Here is a 20065-nt window from a genome sequence, read left to right as displayed (position 1 = left end):
TTTTTTTTAAGGCAGAAGCAGACAGATTCTTGATGACCGAGATGATGAAAGATATTCAGGGATACGCAGACACAGAGTTGAGGTCGAAATCAGATCAGCCCTAATCTTATTGAATCTCAGAGCAGGCTCAAAGGGCCAAGTGGCCGACACTTGTTCCTCATTCATATGCTCGAATGAACCAGAGAACAAAGAAACACAAATCTTGTCTGATTACTGGGGGTCAGGAGGGTGTTTGCGCTCCTACTTCACCTTCTCGGTATATTAGTTCCATTTTATCCCCTCACCCAGCTTCAATTAACATCCTTTTATTTCCAGGGAATACACCATTTTTGGTGAGATGAGGCATTTTGATAGAAGGAGAAGAGAACATATGAAATAGGATCTAGAGTTGTCCATTATGCCCCTCGAGCCTCAAAAAGGTCAAAGCTCATCTATTTAGGTTTCAATTCCACATTCCCAATTGGCCTTGATAATGTTTTTTCCTTTATTCTTGTGGGCATTGCTGCTAATCCATCTAGTTGTCATTGAGAGGGTGGTAGTGAACTGCTTTCATGAACCACTGTATTCCATGAGCTGCAAGTGGACCCACAATGCTGTTAGGGAGGGAATTCAGGATTTCGACCCAGCAATACTGAAGGAATAGTGATATATTTCCAATTAAGGATGGGGAGTGGCTGGGAAGGAATTCATGCTCAACATCCAGTCTCAGAGACCTACAGCACAGAAAAAGCCTCGGCTGACTCTGTCTGATTTTGTCACTATCATCTAAGTAGTCTGTTATCCCACCTTTAAGAGTGGACTCGAACATTATTCCCACCAACAATGTTATGCAAATTCCATGTTTTCTCTCTGACTTCCTTCTTAAATACTGGGGTTATGTTAGCTACCCTCCAAACCATCAGAACTCTTTGCGACTGTATAGTATTTTGGAGTATAACCACTAGTGCAGCTGCTCATTCTAAGGCCACTTCCTAAGGTACTCTGAGATGAAAGTTATCAATCTCTGGGGATTTATCTGCCTATTAGCTCATTAGTTTTCCCAATTTCTTACAATTCCACCTTCCAATTAGACCCTGTGATCCCCTTAATTTTGGGACATTATTTGTGTGCCCCTTTTTGAAAATCTAAGATATATTTAATTGGTCTGTCATCACTTTGCACTCCATTATAAATTCCCTGTTTGATTGTAAGGAGACCCTACATTTTTCTTGACTAATCTTGGATTATCAATCTTCAATTAAGAGTTTAATGATGATCATGAAACCGTTGTTGATTGTCAGGAAAAACCCATCTGGCTCACTAATATCCTTCAGGGAAAGAAACTGTCATCCTTACCCGGTCTGGCGTATATGTGACTCCACCCCCACTGCAATGCAGTTATCTCTGGGCAATCAGGGATGTGCAATAAATTCTGACCGAGTTAGCAATGTCCACATCCTGTGAATGTCTATTTTAAAAATGCTGTTGGTCTTATGGTCCATGCAAGAGTACTCTCAGATTCTATTTTCTCCCTCTAATTAAATCCCTTTGTCTCCCTTTGCTGAAATCGAAACGGTTCCCAATCCTGAGGTCTGTTGTTTTATTTATCCAATTTGTACGCTGCTTCCTTAAATTTAATACCCCGCTCATTTCTCTTTCTCTGCCATGGTTTGACAACGTTTCGATTTTATTTTTATGCCACAGCTTGTCCACGTCCTCTTTCAATGTTTGCCATTACCCATCTCCCATCATCCATTGAAATTGTGGTCCACAATTTGTCACAACTGGCTCATGCCTCATACCATTCTAACTTCTTTTATTTAATGACAGGACTCCAGTCTCAAAATCAACGACATCACTCTCCATCTTAATGTTGAATTCTATCCTGTCGTGGTCACTCTTCCTTCAGGGCCCATGCTCAACTTGATTGTCAATTATTCCTTTCTCACTACCCAATACTCATCTGCTTTTTCAACCTAAAATTGTACCATATATACGCTAAGAATTCCTCCTCTATCTTATTGCTACTGATGCTATCTGCTCAATTTATATGTAGGTTGAAGTCACCCATAATTACAGCCATAACTTTATGCCTTGTAGTTCTAAATTCCATTCTGATGCCTTCCCCAATATTACTGCAGCTTGGGGTCTATATACAACACTAATATCACTTTCTCTCCATTGACGTTTGAGCTCAACCCATAGAGATTCTACTTCACCACACCCTATATCCTGGCTCACATCATATTACTTTACTGTTTTAGTCAGCAGTTCTAGCCTAATCCTATTCCATTTCGCCTGCCCAACCTATCCTCCTTAGACAACCCACTTATTCCAGGGTTCAATCTTGTAAACTTTCTCTGAACCACTTCGAATAAGCGTACAGACGACCAAAACCTGCACGAGGTATTTGAGATTTGGTCTCTTCCCTTCCTTGTACAAATGAAGCAGAACATCCTTACATTGATGTTTAATTCCTGTGATAATAAAGCATACAGCCTATTGGCTTTCTGGATTAGACCGAGATCTTAGTCAATTGGGTCAATGGGCTAAAGAGTGGCAGATTGAACTTTATTTGAATAAATGTTTGTTTTATCCAAAATGGAATACTTCACATGAGCAGGACTTATACAATTAATAGTAGGGCCCTGGGTACTATTACAGAACAGAGAACCTAGGCTTTCAGGTACATTATTCTTTGAAATTTGTTTCACAGGTGGACAGAGTGGTTAAGAAGGCATTCAGCACACTTGTCTTCATTGCTCAGGTCTTTGAGTACGGGAGTTAGGACGTCATGTTGGAGGTTGTAAAGGATGTTGATGAGGACTCTCAAGGAATACTGTGTGCCATTCTGGTAGTCCCGTCATCGGAAGGATATTATTAAACCGGAGTGGGTTCAGAAAAAAGCAGGATATTACTGGGTAAGAAGGGTTCGAGTTGTAAAAATAGGCTGGATAGGCTGGGACTTCATTCACCGGAAGATAGGAGGTTGAGGCGTAACCTGAAAGAGGTTTATAAAAGCACGAGAGGCTTAGATAAGGTGAACAGCAAAGGTCTTATCCCTCAGATGGATGAGTTCAAAACTAGGGGGCATATTTTTTACGGTGAGAGAAGAAAGATTTAAAAAATGACATGAGGGGTAACTTTTCTTTTCTTTTTACATAGAGTGTGCTCAGTGTGTGGAATGAACTGCCAGATGAAATGGTAGGTGCAGGTACAGTTACAGTTACAATGTTTAAAAGAGATTTAGATAAGTACATAAATTCGAAAGGTTTGGAGTGATGTGGGCCAAATGCAGGAAGATGGGACTAGTTTAGTTTGGGAATATGGTCAGGATGGAATAGTTGGACCATTAGGTCTGTTTTCATGCTGTATGACACCATGGTTACATGCTATATCTGCATACTAACTTTGTAACTCATACTTTATCCTCCACATCTCAGAATTCAGCAGTCATTCACCATTTAAGGAATATTCTGCTCTTGTTTCTGCTTCCTGCTAAAGTGAATGATATCACATTTTCCTACATTGTACGCCATGCAAGATATTTTGCCCATACTAATGTTTCGGGTTTCAGAAGCTGTAGGAAGGAAAGAAAGGGAGGCAAAAGAAGTGAGGGAGTGGCTTTTTTTTTAATTGGGGAAAATATTGCAGCTGCAACTAGAAAAGATATTTCTGAAAAAAAAAATGTCCAGTGAAAATATGGGTTGAAATTAGAAATAAGAAAGGAATGATCATGTGGTGGGATTGTACTATGGGTTCCTAATTAGTCAGGGGAAATTGAGGAACAAATACGTAGAGAGATCTCAGATATACGAAAGAATGAGAAGGTTGTAGGAATCGGTGATTTTAATTTTCTAAACATTGACTGGAACTGCTACAGTGTTAAAGGTTTGGATGGTGAATAATTTGTTAAATGTGTTCAAGAATATTTTCTTTATCAGTAAGTCAATGTTCCTACTAAAGAGAAAGAGAAAACTCGAGCTTCTCTTTGGTAATAAGGCACAGTAAGTGACTGAAGTGACTGTAAAGGAGTACTTTGGGTCTGGTGATAATAATTCTGTCAGTCTTAAAACAGTTGTGGAAAAGGATAAGCCTTCCAGAAAAGGTAAAAGTATTTAATTGGAGTAAGGCCAATTTTAATGGTATGTGACAAGAACTTTCAAAAGTTGAATGGAGTAGACTGCAGGTAAAGGGTCATCTGATAAATGGGAGGTTTTCAGAAGTGTGGTAACGAGAGTTCAGAATCATTATGTTCTTGTTAGAGTGAAAGGTAAGGCTGGGAGAATTAGAGAATAATGGATGAAAAGGATATTCAGCTTTTAGTCAAGAATAAAAAACTCATCATCAATTAGATACAAACAATTGGGTTTAAATGAATCTTTTGAACAGTACAAACAGTGTACAGGCATTCTTAAGTGGGAGATCAGGAAGGCAGGAGGGGATATGAAATTGCCTTGATAGATAAGGTGACGGATAATGCAAAGATACACTACAAGTGCTTTAAGAGCAAGAAAGCAACGAGAGAGCGAGCATGGCTCTTTAAAGATTAAAGAGGTCATCTCAGCATTGAACCTCAGGAGATGACAGAAATATTACAAAGATATTAATATTTTGCATCAGTTTTTACGGTGGAGAAAGAAGTGGATGTTGGAGAATTCAGGGAAAAAAATAGTGTGTTTTGAAAACAGTTCACATGGACGTCTTCTAAAATATAAAGATGGATATCCTGTGGCACAGAAGACGGGGCAAGATTTTTAAATAAATATTTCTCCTTAGTGTTTAGTGAGGAGAGAATCATGGATGCTACGGAAATACGGGAAACAAGCGGGGATGTTTTGGACCACATACTTATTCTCAGAGGTGGTGTTTGCAGCCTTAAAGCGCATTAAGGTGGATAAATCCCTGGGCCTGATCAAATCCATCCTCAGACATTGTGGGAGGCTAGGGAAGAAATTGCAGAGGCCTTTGTAGAAATTTTTGCTTCAGCTTTAGCCACTGGTGAAGTTCCAGGAGACTGGATAGTGGCTCATGTTTTTCCATTGTTTAAAGAAAGGTAGCAAAGACATGCCAGGGAACTGCAGGCCAGTGAGCCTGACAGCAGTGGGAGGCAAGTTATCGGAGAGGATACTGAGGGACGGGATCAACCAACATTTGGATAGTCAAGGTCCGATTAGGGATTGTCAGGATGGGTTTGTGCGCGGGAAGTCACGTCTGACAAATCTTTCAGACTTTTTCTGAGAGGAAACCAAGAGCATAGGTGAGGGTACGGCAGTGGTCTCATCTATGTGGACTTTAATAAGGCTTTTAACAAGGTCCTGCACGCAGTCTCGTCATGCAGTTTAGGTCACATGGGATCCAGGGAGAGCTAGTGAATTGATTCGAAACTGGCTCAATGGTAGGAAGCAGAGGGTGATGGTTGAAGGTTACTTCTCAGACTGGAAGCCTGTGGTGTTCCACAGGGGTCAGTGCTGGGACCTTTGTTATTTGTTATTTACATAAATCACCTGGATGTGAATATACAGGGATGATTAGTAAGTTTGTGGATGATACAAAATTAGTAGGTATTGAGAGGGGAAGACTATCAGAAAATTGATCTCGATCAGTTGGGGAAGTAGGCCGAGGGTTGGCAAATGCAATTCAATACAGCTAAGTGAGGTGTTGCACTTTGGAAAGTCAAACCAATGTAGGACTTATACAGTAAATGGTGAGGTCCTGAGGATTGTTGTGGAACAGAGGGACCAAGGAGAACAAGTACATGGGTCATTGAAAGTGGTGTCACAGGTAACAAGGGTGGAGGAGAAGGCATTTAGCATGCTGGCCTTCATCGGTTGAGGCATTGAGTATTGGTGTTGGGACATTATGTTACAGATGTATAAGTCATTGGTGAGGCTGCACTGGAATACTGTGTACGGTTTTGGTCACGCTGTCACAGGAAAGACATAGTTAAACTGGAAAGTGTGCAAAGAAGATTTACCAGGATGTTACCAGGACTAGTAGGCCCAAATTGTAGGGACAGGTTGTTCAGGGTAGGACTTTATTCCTTGGAACGTAGGAGAATGAGGGAGTGACTTTATTGAGGTGTCTAAAATCATGAGGGGCAAAGATAGGATGAATGCATATCGGCTTTATCCCAGGGATGGGGAATTGAAATCACAAGGTCATAGGTTTAAGGTGAAAGGGGAAAGATTTAAGAAGGACCTGAGGGGTAACTTCTTCATGCACAGAGTGGTGCATGTATGGAATGGGCTGCTAGAGAAAGTCGTTCAGGCTGGTACAATAGCAGCATTTAAAATACATTTGGACAGGTGCATGGATGGGAAGGGTTGAGAGGGAAGTGGACCAAATCCAGCAGTTGGAACTAGCTTAATGGACACCATGGACCAGTTTGGGAAAAAGACCTTTTTGCATGCTGTATTACTCTATGAATCTAAATCTTACAACCTGTCTCGTGCTTCCCATCGTGTTGTGGAAAGTTAAAGAGAAAATGTGGGGATGCTTGCACAAGTATTGTATCATCTATACCTACGGGTGAGGTGCCAGATGACTGAAGAGTGGCTAATGTTGTGCCTTCATTTAAGGGATGTAAGGAGAAGCCTGTGAACTATAGGCATGTGAGTCTGACTTTGGTGGTGGATAAGTTGTTGGAGGCGATTGTCGAAGATAGCATTTGGAGAGGCAAGGACTGATTATGGATTTTCAGCATGGTTTTATGCAAGTGAAATAGTGTCTTACACATTTGACTGAGATTTTGATGAAGTAACCAAGATGATTGACGAGGGCAGAGCAGTAAATATTGTTTACTTGGACTTTAGTAAAGCTCTTGACAAGGTTCCACAAGGTAGACTAATTAGTAAAGTTAGCTTACATGGGATCGAGGGTGAGCTTGCCAGTTGGATAAAAAATTTGCTTAATGTCACAAGACAGGCTATGGCAGTGGAGGGTTGTTTTTTGGACTGGAGGCCTGGTGTTGAGCAACGACCAGTGGCGTTCTGCAGGGATTGGTATTGGGTCTACTTTTGTTTGACATTTATATAAATGATTTTGATGAGAATATAGAAGGCATGGTTAATAACTTTGCGGATGACACCAAAATTGGTGGCATAGTGGACAGTGAAGAAGGTTACCTAAGATTTCAAAGAGATCTTAATCAATTGGGTCTATGGGCTGAGGAGTGGCAGATGGAGTTTAATTTGAATAAATGTGAGGTACTGTACTGTACTAAAACAAACAAGGGATGCAGGACTTATACAATTAAAAGCAGACCCTTGGGTATTGTAGACCATAGAGACTTGAGGCTTTAGTTACCGAATTCTTTGAAATTTGCGTCACATACAGACAGGGTGGTTGACAAGGCGTTCAGTATGCTTACCTTCATTGCTCAGTCTGTTGTGTAGAGAAGTTGGGACGTCATGTTGAGATCATACAGGCCATTGGCAAGGCCTCTTCTGCAGGACTGTGTCCAATTCTGGTTGTCCTGTTGTCGCAATGATATTATTAAGCTGGAGAGAGTTCAAAGGTGGTTTACCGGGATCTTCATGAGAATGGAGGGATTGAGTCATAAGGAGGGGCTGGGACTCCTTTCACAGGAAGGTAGCATGTTGAGGTTGACCGTATTGAGGTTTGTGAAATTCAGGTGTCCTTTCTCTGGTGTGGGGATTTCAAGACCGGGAAGCATATTTTTAATCAAATGGAATAACATTTATTGTCACATGTACTCACATGAGTACAGTGAAAAGTTTACAAGTTGCCACTTGTGGCACCATCTCAGGTACAAAGGTACCTCGGCACAACACTACCCAGGGCCCTACCATTAATTGTTTAAGTCCTGCCCTTGAGGAGTATAGAGGAGGTGAATAGCAGATGTCTTTTCCCTCGGGTGGGGGATTTCAAGACTAGGGGCATATTTTTTAAGGTGACAGGTGAAAGATTGAGAAAAGGCATGAGGGGCAACCTTTTTTTTTTTGCAGAGTGTGGTTCTTGCGTGGAATGAACTTCCAGAGGAAGTGGTGGATACAGGTACAGTTTACAACATTTAAAAGACGTTTGGATAATATGTAAATGAGAAATGTTCAGAGAGATATAGACAATGTGCAGGCAGATGGGACTACATTAGTTTTCGAACATGGTCAGCATGGACTGGCTGGACCAATGGGTCTGCTTCCATGCTGTCAGACTCTATGACTCTGTGATTGAAACTGACAGAATACTGAGAGGACTGGATAGATGGACATGGAGATGTTTCAACTAGCAGGAGAGACTCGAATCTGAGGGCACCGCTCTCAGCAAAGGGATGACCCTTTAGAACTGAGAAGAAGAATTTCTTCAGCCAGAGGGTGGTGATTCTGTGGAACTCAGTGTCGGAGAAGGTTGTGGGGGCCAAGTAATTGAGTGTACTTATGACAGAGATAAATAGGTTCTTGATTGGTAAGGGGATCAACAGGAGAAGATAGGAGAATGGGTGTGAGAAACATATCAGTCACAATCAAATTGTGGAGCAGTCTTAGTGGGCCGAATAGCCTAATTCTGCTCCTCTGTCTTGTGCTCTTATGGTTATTATGGGTGACTTCAATCTGCATACAGGTTGAACAAATCGAATCAGCAACAATACCATAGAGGAGAAATTCCTGGGTTGTGTACGAGATGGTTTTCTAGATCAACATACTGAGAACCCAAAGAGAGGACAGGCCATCCTCAAAGGTGTATTGTGTATTGGTCAGGGGTGGGTTAGCTCAATTGGCTGGACAGCTGGTTTGTGACACAGAGTGACACCAGCAGCACGTACTCACTTCCTGTACTAGCTGAGGTCACCAAGAAGGTCCCACCATCTTAACCTTGCCCATTGACTGAGGCACGGTAACCCTGAGGTTAAAGCACTGTCAGTCGTCTCTTGCTTTCTCTCTCTCAAGAGACAGAACAGTCTGACAATCTTCTGGGAACACAGCAACTTTATTTCAAAATTTTAATTGTGTAATGAGAATGGATTAATTGGAAATCTAGCTGTGGAAAAGTGAAGACTCCTTCATGAAGATGGGGAGTGACAGAGATGATTCTGAGACGAGGGGCCAAAATCTAAAGAGAGGAAATTACAGTGTTATGAGGTGCATGCAGGCAACAATAACTTGAGGAACTTAAGCTTTAAGGGGGTTGACAAATATTTAGAGAGCACTTGGAGGAACTGCAACTGTTGTTCATTCCTGTCTGGTACAAAATAAAATGGGAAAGGCGACCCTGCCATAGTTAACAAGGGATGTTAGGGATAGTACCGGATCCAAGGAAGAGGCGTAAAAGTTGGCTAAGAAGAGCAGCAGACCTGAAGACTGGCAGCAGATCAGATTTCAGCAAAAGGGGAAAATAAAGTCTCAGGGTAAGCTTGTAGGAAACATACAAACTAATTGTAAAAGCTCCAAAAGGGATATGAAGAGAAAAAAAAATAATGAAAACAAGTCCCTTACGATCAGAAACAGGGGAAGTTATAATGTGGAATAAAGCGATGGACGGACCAATTAACGACATATTTTGGTTCTGTCATCACAAATGATGACATAAATAATATCACTAAAATGCTGGGGATCACATGAGAGGGAGGAAGTGAGGAAATCAGGAGTAGTAGGGAAATAATGTTGGGGAAATTGATGGGATTAAAAGCCAACAAATCCCAGCACCTCATAATATACGCCTCAGAGTAGTTAACAAAGTGGCAGGAGAGACAGTGGATGCATTCTGAAACTAGGGGCTTGAATCTAAATTGAGGAAATTAATGGTCATCTTTCATAATGCGAGAGACTCTGGAACAGTTCCCATGGATTGGAGGGGAGCGAATGTAAGCCCACTATGTAAAAAAGAAAGTAGAGAGAAAACATGGACTTATAGATCGGTTAGCCCAACACTGGAAAACAGTAACAGGATTAGACAAAGTCAGAGTCAGTCAGCTTGGATTTAGAAAAGGGAAATGAGAAACGAGAACTGAGACCTGTTTGTCCTTGGACACAAGTCACTCAACGTAAGCATGTAGGTAGCAGCAGGAAATGAAGGCGGCAAATGCTAGGTTGGTCTTCATAGTGAGAGGATTTGAGAACAGAAACAGGGAAGACTTGCTGAAATTGTACAGGGTCTTAGTTGGACCACACCTGGAGCCTTGTGTGCAGTTTTGGAATATTATGTGACTAAGGATGTTCTGGCTATGGAGGCTGTCCAATTAAGGTTTACCAGACTGATTCCTGGGATGGCAGGACCAACGTATTATGACAAAATAGATCAGATAGGATGAAATTCACTGGGGTTTAGAAGAACATGGGAAGATCTCACAGAAACCAATAAAATTCTAATAGGACCAACAAGTTAAATACAGGAAGGAGGTTGATGAGGGAGTACAGAACCAGGGAGTCACGGTTTAAGCATATAGAGTATGCTGTTCAGGACTGAGATAATGGAAAATTTCTTTTCTGAGACTGATGAGCTTGTGGAATATTCTTCCACAGAAAGCAGTTAAAGCGAAAACATTGGATGTTTCCAAGAGGAACATAGCTATAGGTCTGAGGGCTAAAGCGATCAAAAGATGTGGGTCTAAAGTGGGAAAAGGCTACTGGTTGAAAGATCAGCCATGATCATACCGAATAGGGGAGCAGGATCAAATGACACAATGGCCTACTTCTGTTCCTATTTTCCATGTTTCTATTCTGTTCATGGTGGGATATTAAAACAAAATGACTGTAACTAATACAGATATCAGCACTACCTTATTGCCACTGAATGAAAATCCTGAAACTCCTCACCAAACAGCAATCTGGGCAGAGCTTCACCACACAGACTGCAGCAGTTCAAAAAGATCAAGGAGGGGCAGTGATTTTGAAAGCTTTTGGACTGGCTGCTCTGTCTCTCAATTTCTATCCAGTTATCAAATTGTTGAATGGTCTGAGGAATGCAACATAGGAAATAAGATAATATTTATGGAAGCTTGCTGAAACTGTTACATTCACTGCTGACTTTGAAATTCGCTCAAGTTTCATGTGTCCATGGACAACTCATTATCCAAGGATTGCACAAAGGCTTGATATCAATTGTTTGAAACTGTTTAATTGAACTGAAAATTTACATTAATTTTATTTTCTGTTTAATATACCCATTATGGGTGTTTGTGAATCAGTGAGAGTGGAGGTTATAAACGAAGAAGGTTGTGTTTAAATCACAGATATTGATGAGATTGCCCAGTTGATTGTGTTTGTTTTGCTCAAGTTATTGTTATTTCTTCTTTCTAGAAATTTGGTGTCCAAGATCGGTCATTCATAAAGTCTGGTCAGGAGCATTTGGGCAATTTTGAGGGTCTTTCAATATTTTAAATTTCACTGTTGTGAATCCAGTCATAGTGAGACTAATTTGTTTTGCTTTGCTATCCTGACGTTGTAACGAGTATTTGATTGCCAAAATTAGCTCAGAAACAGAAATGATCTCCAGTGCAAAACAAACAATTCCTGACCGTGGGAAGATAAAGCTGGGAAACTAGCAGCATGTAACCAGAGATGGGTAGGACCAGAAACCCCATTTAGACACAACTGGCAGAAATAACAACAAAATACCAAACAAGGTTCAAAGAAGAGTCCATACAGTTTAGAGCTGGAGGAACACAGCAGGTCAGGCAGCATCAGAGGAGCAAGAAAGTCGACATTTCAAGTTAGGAGCCTTCATCAGAGTCCAGGCATCGAAATCAAGAGATAGTAAGAACTGCTGATGCTGGAGTGTGGAGCTGGAGGAACACAACAGGCTGAGCAGCAGAGGAGCAGAATGTTCACATTTTGGGTCGGCACCCTTCTTCAGAAATGGGGGAGGGGGAAGGGAGCTCCGAAAGAAAAAGAGAGGAGGGGTGGGGCTGGGGAAGGGAAGTGGGATGGTGAGAGGTGAGTGCTGGTAGGCAGTGGTGGGGATTGGTCAGTGAGGTGGGAGGAGCAGATAGGTGGGAGAGAAGATGGACAGGTTGTATCAGGTCAAGGAGGCAGGGATGAGAGGGATGAGGCCAGGGGTGGGGAGATTTTGAAACCGTTAAAGTCCACACTGAGACCATTAGGTTGGAGGCTCCTCAGGCAGAATATGAGGTGCTGCTCGTACAGTTTCCGGGTGATGTCATTGTGAAACTGGAGGAGGCCCAGGGTGGACATATCGCCCAGGGAGTGGGAGGGGGTGTTGAAATGGTTCACGACCGGAAGGTGTTGTCATTTGTCGCAAAGAGCATAGGTGCTCAACAAACCGATCTCCAAGCCTCCGCTTGGTCTCAACAATGTAGGGGAGGCCACATCGGAAGCAACGGATGCAATCGACCACATTGACGGATGAACAGGTGAACCTCGTCTGATGTGAAAGGTTTGTTTGGTGCCTTGGATGGAAGTTAGAGGGGAGGTAGAGGGGCAGGTGTAGCACTTCCTGCTACATTATAACATCATAAAAGTTGCATTATAACACTCTCGACGAACAGATTGGAAGTTTCCACTATGTGAAGGATGCAATATTGATATAAATTAATTGCCATTGATTTAGACATATCACAGTTCCGTCATCATCACTTGGTGAATAACTCATTACCTAACAGTCTTGTGGGACCTATTAAGGGAAGATAATTGCCAGCAGCAAGTGGTCAGGCAATGTTCAGCTGTAAAAACCTCATGAGAGAATCAATGGAAGTAACAATAAAATACCTAAGACAGTTACACGCATCATAGGAGACATAGCAGATTAAAATCATAGAGTTGATCAGGGAGAGCAAAGATGGACCAGAACAATGTCGAGTGTTATAAAGCAGCTTTTGACACAAGCCACATATAACGAGGGGGTGACAAATGAGTCGCATTAGTCCCAGAGTCAGATAACTGTGAAGAGCATGAGAATGTCAATTGTGTAGATTACTGGTTAAGAACATTGAAATAATTTCATTGTGTTCAACTTTAAAATCAAATTCTGGAGTCTGCAGCTCAAAAGATATCAGAAGCATTGGGATCAGAGGAAACCCATAGTTTAGGAAATAACTGGGAATCAGGGTGATGTCACTGGGCAATTGCTCGTGAGAGATAACATCACCGACTTGAACAGAGAGCATTTGGATCTGCACAAACAGGTGATCTCGACAAAGGATGCGAGGGTCTGAGGAGAGATTTGAAAGGAGATGAATCAGAATGGCTCAAGAATAGGATACGAGTTGTAAGGTCAAGTTGGGGAAACTGAAGTTCTGCACAGAGCAAAGAAGATTGAGATAAAGTGTCTCGTTTATAATAGGTTTATGCAAGGTAGACAAAGAGCTGCTGTTCCTCTTCACCAACAGTAAAACTGAGAGAGACACAGATTTAAGATACTAGGCAATAGTTACTGGGAGATACAAGGAAGGAATTTTGTAACTTTTATTTTGCTCAATACTTACATTGAAAGGCCAATAATATCCAGTGCTGAATGAATAATAAATAAACTGGCACACAGATCTTGGTATGTTATGTGGTTTGAGTTTGCAGTCTGTAAATCCTCTTCTAACATGCTGTAAAATAAGTTTACAAAGCCAGCTCAGTCAGTCCAGGACAGAATTTCAGAAGAGACAAATATTTCTGTTATTCGGAGTATGCTGTGTGTAAATCCTCCCCTCCTCACTCCCTGCAAAAGCAGTTTATAAACTCCATCCCTTTCAGTCCAGAAGAGACATTAACAACGTTCTTTCCCCGGCCCAGAATGACCGCACATGCGCCCTGCTGCCCTTTGCTCCCTACAAAGATGGCGGCCGTCTCTGCGGCCTGCCGTTGAGAGGGAGCCTCGATTTGTCCCGTTTTGTGAAACGGGCGCAAATAGCTTCTTTATGCGGGGTCTGCTGCATCCACGAAGTGTTTAGAAAGCCTCCCCGTCTAACCGCCCGGTCTATCACCTCCTCCGTTCCGCCTCATTGTTACCTTTTGTGGAGCTGAGGAAAATAGCGACTGCTTCTCCGAGTCGCTCCGACTGCGCATGCTCTATACTGTGGGCCCGCGGGAACATACTGAGCCTGCGCAGTGAAATGAAATGCTCTGCGTCGCGCTCGGAAATCTGGGTTAAGTGCCCACCATTGGAAAGATGGAATTTTATTTGTCGTAATGTGTAAAAGCAATCTTTCTCGACACTTTCTTCCAAGGCAACTGACATATATAATACAACTAATAATTAATAATAATTAATTAATAATACAATGCCTTTTGCATCCCAGGGATAATAATATCACAAAGTCTGACACTGAGCCACACTGGTACTGACACTGAGTCGCCATACACATTCTCCATCACAGGAGAGAGATAAAACTGGTCGTGGTTTGACCTGAAGGACACCATATCTCATGTCAGCAGAGAGGTTGAAAGGGGAGAGTCATTAGTGGTAACCTCAGGCGGTATGGGATTTAAATCTACACTGCTGGCATCATGAGGAAAATTGGCAAATGGTTCTGAGAAAGAGTTTGGCTTTCACAACTGTCTTCAAAGAGAAAAACATAGATTTCATGTTGCAGCAAACAACATTTCCTGTCATTTGTTGAAGGAAGTGTTTTTGTTCCACTGATGCCCTCAAGACATAAACTAACTATTCGGATGAACACTTGAAACGTCAGCGCAAACGAGACGATGGGCCAAGTGTTGGAAACTGGGTTGAGAAGTGAGATGTTTGATGACTGGCATAGATATAATGGGCTGAAGGGCCTCTCTCCATGGTGTTAAAATCTCACTGGCTATCATTTTGCAAGTGAAACAAAAGATCAAAATCAGTGTCAAGAAAAAAAGTTGCAAATAGTGTGTACACCCTCCTTTTTGGGATTCAGCATTGTAACTGCTGTGTTCTCGGTTTGATTCCCAAATAGGAATGAGGACTTTATTGTTCCTGTCCAAACTCTTAAAATGAACGTGAATTCCTGACATTAAAAGACATACAGGGGACATCTCTGTCAGAATCAGTGGAAGTTTTACCATCAAGGATGAAACCAAACAGGAGGAAGCACTGAAATCCATTGACTACACAGTAATACAAAAATACTTGCTCCTTATTAAAGCATACAGGTTTCTTTAAGATTTAACATGTGGACACAAAAAATTTCCTTCTGGGCAGTCTTGCACCAGAGTGCCTAATATCAGAACAGGGATCGCACATTTAAGACAGATGAGGAAGCATTTATTCTCTCAGATGGTTGTGAATCGGTGGAATTCCTTACAGTGGAGAGTTGTCAGATCTGGGTAATTAAGTGTATTCAGTGGTGAGATTGACAGATTTTTAATCAGTAAAGGTATCAAGGGTTATGGGGAAAGGCAAGAAAGTGTAGTTCAGGATTATCATATCAGTCACAACCTCATTAAATGACAGAGCAGACTGAATGGGCTAAATGGTCTCTTTCTGCTCCGAACGTTTATGGTCTTAATATGAGACTGTAAGGCAGACTTTGCAAAATTTGCCAAGTTAACATGCGTGGATCCCCTCCAGACACTGAACCGAGGTGAGATGTGCAAAGGGCAACCACACAAAGGAGAGTCATTGTGGGTGATTGATTCAGAGTGATCTATGTACCAGGGTAAACAGTGAAAATCAGTCTTCAGAACCCACATTGGGCCTGGCTCCATTAGGCCAACAGTCAGCTCTCGCAAACCACCACCACCCTTCACTTTTCCTGACGTTCGCTCTTTTCTTGTTTTAAACCGATTGCACGTCAGGCAATTACAGCTGACATTGCTAATGTGGTACAGTAATATGCAGTGAATCAATTCTGACTGGTCCATTACATAATTCTGCTTCTAAGGATTAGTCAGTGTTTTATATTTATTACTGTAAATGTTAACCATTGAAGTCACTGAATCCTGATCACTAGACTACCAGGGCAGATCTCTGTTCATATCACCCTGGACACAGTCTGATTTGGCGTTGTATTCTCCCATCCTTCTGCACATGATTCCCTCAGCTCTGTATGGGATCTGTTACATTGTCTTGGTGTATGATGCATCGGCTATCCAGTCATCTATGACATTGCAGTTTTTAATGCATGACTTTGTAGTTTGGTGATTCACCCAGTGGTTTTGAGTTTGATTCTTTCTGGGGCCTGAGAGAATGTTCACCACCTGCTGGAACCAACCAAAGGAGCTCTTTAAAGACGTTTGAAATTATTTCTGATGAAACAGCGTTAATACCACCATGACATTTCCTCAACCAGCAAGAAATACGTTTGAAATACCACATTGCTGTTTGTCCTTTCAGGTACTTGAGGAAGATCTTTCAGAAGGACAGAAAGCAGTTGGCATGAGCAATGTTCCAGTTTGGCAGGAAGAATGAGGTGAGGCACGATTAGCTGCAGAGTAATGGAGAAACAATGGGGCAAGTAACACAGCAGGGGAGGGGCCGAATGCTTCCTTTCTTTGCTGTAACCAGACACTGGTTTTGAAGTCTGAAATGGGACGATATAAGGCAGATGGGTGAAATACTTGCTTTCTGGGGTTGGTCTCTCCTGAAGCTGACATCGCTCTTGGGACAATGTGCCTCTGTGTTTCCTTCTCTGGGTGAAAATGATGTTCAGTTTCCCATCTCAAATCTCAGTCCCATTCTTTGTGGCACTTGAGATTAAAACATTACAGGGAAAATATCATTGAGATGAATACTTGAAACGTCAGAGCACACAAGGTTCCAGGTTAAATGTTGGAAACTGGGATAATAGGTTCAATTTCTGGTCAGGGAATCAGGATTAATTGTTCCTGACAGTAACAAAATCAAACACAGAGCAGTCTCTGACGGGAATCCTTTCAGTGTCTCATGTCAGTTAATGTCCCCGAGAGCATCAGAGTCAATGTCCCAGCCTCTTCATGACGGGGAAGCTTCCTCGACCGCCGCTGCTCAGTTGGAAAATTCACCTTCATTCTCCTCTGATTCTGCTTCCCAAAGAATTTTGAAAGACTCACAAAGCAGAGACTGGTTTTATTTTTTGTTTTGTTTTCTTTCCATTCCCGGGAGATCCAGTGACTGGGTCAGTAGATGTGGGAAATTGAACGTGAATTTTGTGGGACTATTTCAGCTTCCCCTCCTCTGACATTCTCGGTGACATTTACTGATGTGAGACATTGAAAGGAGTCTCGTTTCTGCAGATTAGAAATTCAAAGCTCATCTTGGTTTCAGGACAATGAGGAAGATTAGTTTGGAAGTGTAAAGAAATTGTGAATTACACCTGAGCTCGGTAGTCAAACCTACAATTTCCTGATCTGTAGTCAGGCGCATTATCCATTGCACGACTGGCCCCACGTATGTGCAATGCTTACATGCGCCAGTGTTGTGGTGCTGACAGGGACATGAGCAGCAATGGTAACATTCACAAAGTGAACAACCTGCAAAGACAATCACTGTCAAAGCTTCAGTCCAATGGTCCCTGCTTAGTGAAGTGGTGAAATTTACTGGCAAAGAAAACACATTTGTCCTCAGGAGACTGCTTCAGTGACTTCTCTTTTTCTGATGGATTCATCATGAAGTTCCTTTCTGCTGTTCTGCAAGGACTTCTGCTTCTCCTTTTCTTCTTTTCTCATCCCTTCATTCCCAGTTTGGTTGGAATAACAAGGTGAGCAGGATAAATTGCAGACTTAGCGGGGAATGTTGTGGTCATGGCCCAGTCAGAGTGAGCTGATCTCTCTCATTCTCCGCTGTCACCATTCATTCATTTTACACCAAACAGTAAAGACATCACTACAATCCTTTAGAATTCTAAAGATTCACAATCTTTTGAGAGAAGAAATATTTCATTACCTCCGCCCTAAGTGACAGACACATTATCCGGGGAATGTGAATCCAGTTCTAGACACTCCAGCCAGAGGGTAAAAGCCTCTCAGCAACTCCACTCTTAAATTATCTCCGAAGTTCAGACTTTACACAGTGCAGGAATGGGAAATGAGGGATTTTGACAGAAGGAGAGTTGGAGAATGTGAAAGGGGGTGAAGTGGATATACAGAAACAAAGAGAGACAAATCGAGATACTTATTGAGGTAGACACTGAAAGGACCAATTCTCCATTTGACATGGCTGCAAACTGACACAAGGGAAAAGAAAAAGGCAACCATTTAATCAGCCTCACACCACATCTGGGCAATGGAAGGAGCATTAGAGCCAATGAAATACCTTTAAGGTTGTAAAGTTGACAGTTGTCAGCTAATGAGAGAGCACAATTTGATAAATATGTTGATTCAACAGACAGAGCTGACAATTTCCTCTGGCATTGTAATATAGAAATTCATAACAAACCTTGCACTTACAAATAGTCACTGGACCCGAAATGTTAACTCTATTTCTCTACACCGGTGCTGTCAGACCTGCTGAGTTTCTCAATCTATTCCTGTTTTCGTGTCAGTTTTCCACAGTTCTTTGTTTTATGTTAATCTGAATAGCGTTTGCAATAAAATAGATTACCTTACAGCTCCTGAAAAAAACAGTCAGAAATGCTGTCATCACGATAAATTAGCAGAGTAGAACTTCCATTTCCTGACCAGGAATCGAACGTAGGTGACAAAGGTGAGAGTGCCAAATCCTAATCACTTGATCACCAGGGAAAGCAACAGACACATTCATATATTTTCTCAATGATACTGCCTTTGCGTTTTAATTTGTGATCATTTTCACTGTCGATTTATTTCTCAGTTTTTGAGTTTTCACAGGGTGGAAGAAAACCATTCCGCCCATTGTGTCAGTGCAGGTCACCAAAACTCCATCTATTCCAGTCCCAGTTTCCAGCATTTAGCCCATAGCCTTGTGTGCTCTCATGGTTCAAGGGCAAATGTCAATCAGCTCGTCCCTGTATTCTCAAATGACACAATGAATTGAACTGAAGCTTCAGATGGTAAAACTGTGTAAATACTCCCTTAAGGAACTCATCCTCATTTTCACCTACAGAGGGAGACACACAGACACATCCCCGAGAGTGACAGAGTCCTCATGATTATATCCACTCCATGTGCTTCATGTCCGTTCTCCATCCCCACACACAAGTTTCTGCGACGAAAGGCAGCTTTAGGTGGATCACAAGTGACTTCTGCAGAAAATGAGAACCATTACCGTGAGCTGGGTTATGAAATGGACAGTGAGCTGAAATAGTCCGACAAGCTGCTCACATTCAACTGTCAATCTTGTGAACTCACTGACCCAATCACTGCAGCTTCTGGGAATCTAACAGGACAGGGCCCGGCAGACATCCCTCACTAAAGAGAACTGACAGAAGGTGTTACAACAGGGAATGGCCAGACCCCTCTGATAATTAAACTAAAACACAAGCCCCGATCTGTTATGACAGAGGTAGGGGTTCCCGTCTAATAATTACCCCCTAAACACCCTCAGAAGCTCGCCTTTCCCTTCATAATCTATTAAAAAAGAATGTAATAGAAAGAAAATCCTTGATCTCCATTTTACAAGTGACAAGAAACAATTTATTTATTAAACCCAACAATGAACAAATTAACTAAATTACTAACAAACCGACAATTCCCCCTTAGACTGCTAACTACTCCCGAAATGGCCTAAATTCTACTATAATGCTGTTGAAATAAAAACAAGTCCCACTAAAATAAACTCAATTAATAAGAAGCAATAAATAAATTATAACTTAATCTCTCAAAGTTTGCACAGACTGTCTTCTGGAATATTCTGTCATTTCCGCTCTCTTCAAAAATGCCTTTTTCCAATTAATTCTGCCGTTAGGAATGTTTTATCTCTATAATTTCTTCAATGAGGACTTTGAGCTAAAATGCTGTGGTACTTTTGATGAATTCGATGTGCTTTCTCTGAGAGCTGAATGGTGCTAACTCTGGCAGATGACAGTCGGCTCTCTCCCCATTATGACATCATCACATTCTTATCATGTGATTGGTTTCAGGTTGTAAACACCATCAGATTTCAATCCAATTGGCTTCCTGTATCTAGGGGCTTCGTTTACATTAATTGGCCAAATTCAAACAAGACGGATGTTTTGCCTGCCGCCTGGAAGGCTTTCATACATTTGTTTCACTTTTTGAGGCTCTCTGTACTGGCAACTTCAGCTGCTGCTCACAGACAGAATTTATTTTCTAAGTACAGACAAAGCACAAATCTCAAAGGA

At 41.8% G+C, this 20065-nt stretch overlaps 1 long non-coding RNA gene across 1 annotated transcript; it reads right to left on the bottom strand.

Moving 5' to 3' along the window:
• Nucleotides 1-2078: 2078 nt before the first annotated feature.
• Nucleotides 2079-13979, bottom strand: LOC125483845. The gene is made up of 4 exons (XR_007262741.1): nucleotides 13896-13979; nucleotides 13382-13492; nucleotides 7352-7456; nucleotides 2079-2980 (listed from the first exon to the last, which is right to left on the bottom strand). It is a non-coding gene; the product is annotated as an uncharacterized LOC125483845 (long non-coding RNA).
• Between the last annotated feature and the right edge of the window lie 6086 nt (nucleotides 13980-20065).

This window comes from Rhincodon typus, chromosome 8 (genome assembly GCF_021869965.1).
Source record: "Rhincodon typus isolate 14 chromosome 8, sRhiTyp1.1, whole genome shotgun sequence".
Lineage (NCBI taxonomy): Eukaryota > Metazoa > Chordata > Chondrichthyes > Orectolobiformes > Rhincodontidae > Rhincodon > Rhincodon typus.
This window is presented reverse-complemented; position numbering and strand designations above follow the sequence as displayed.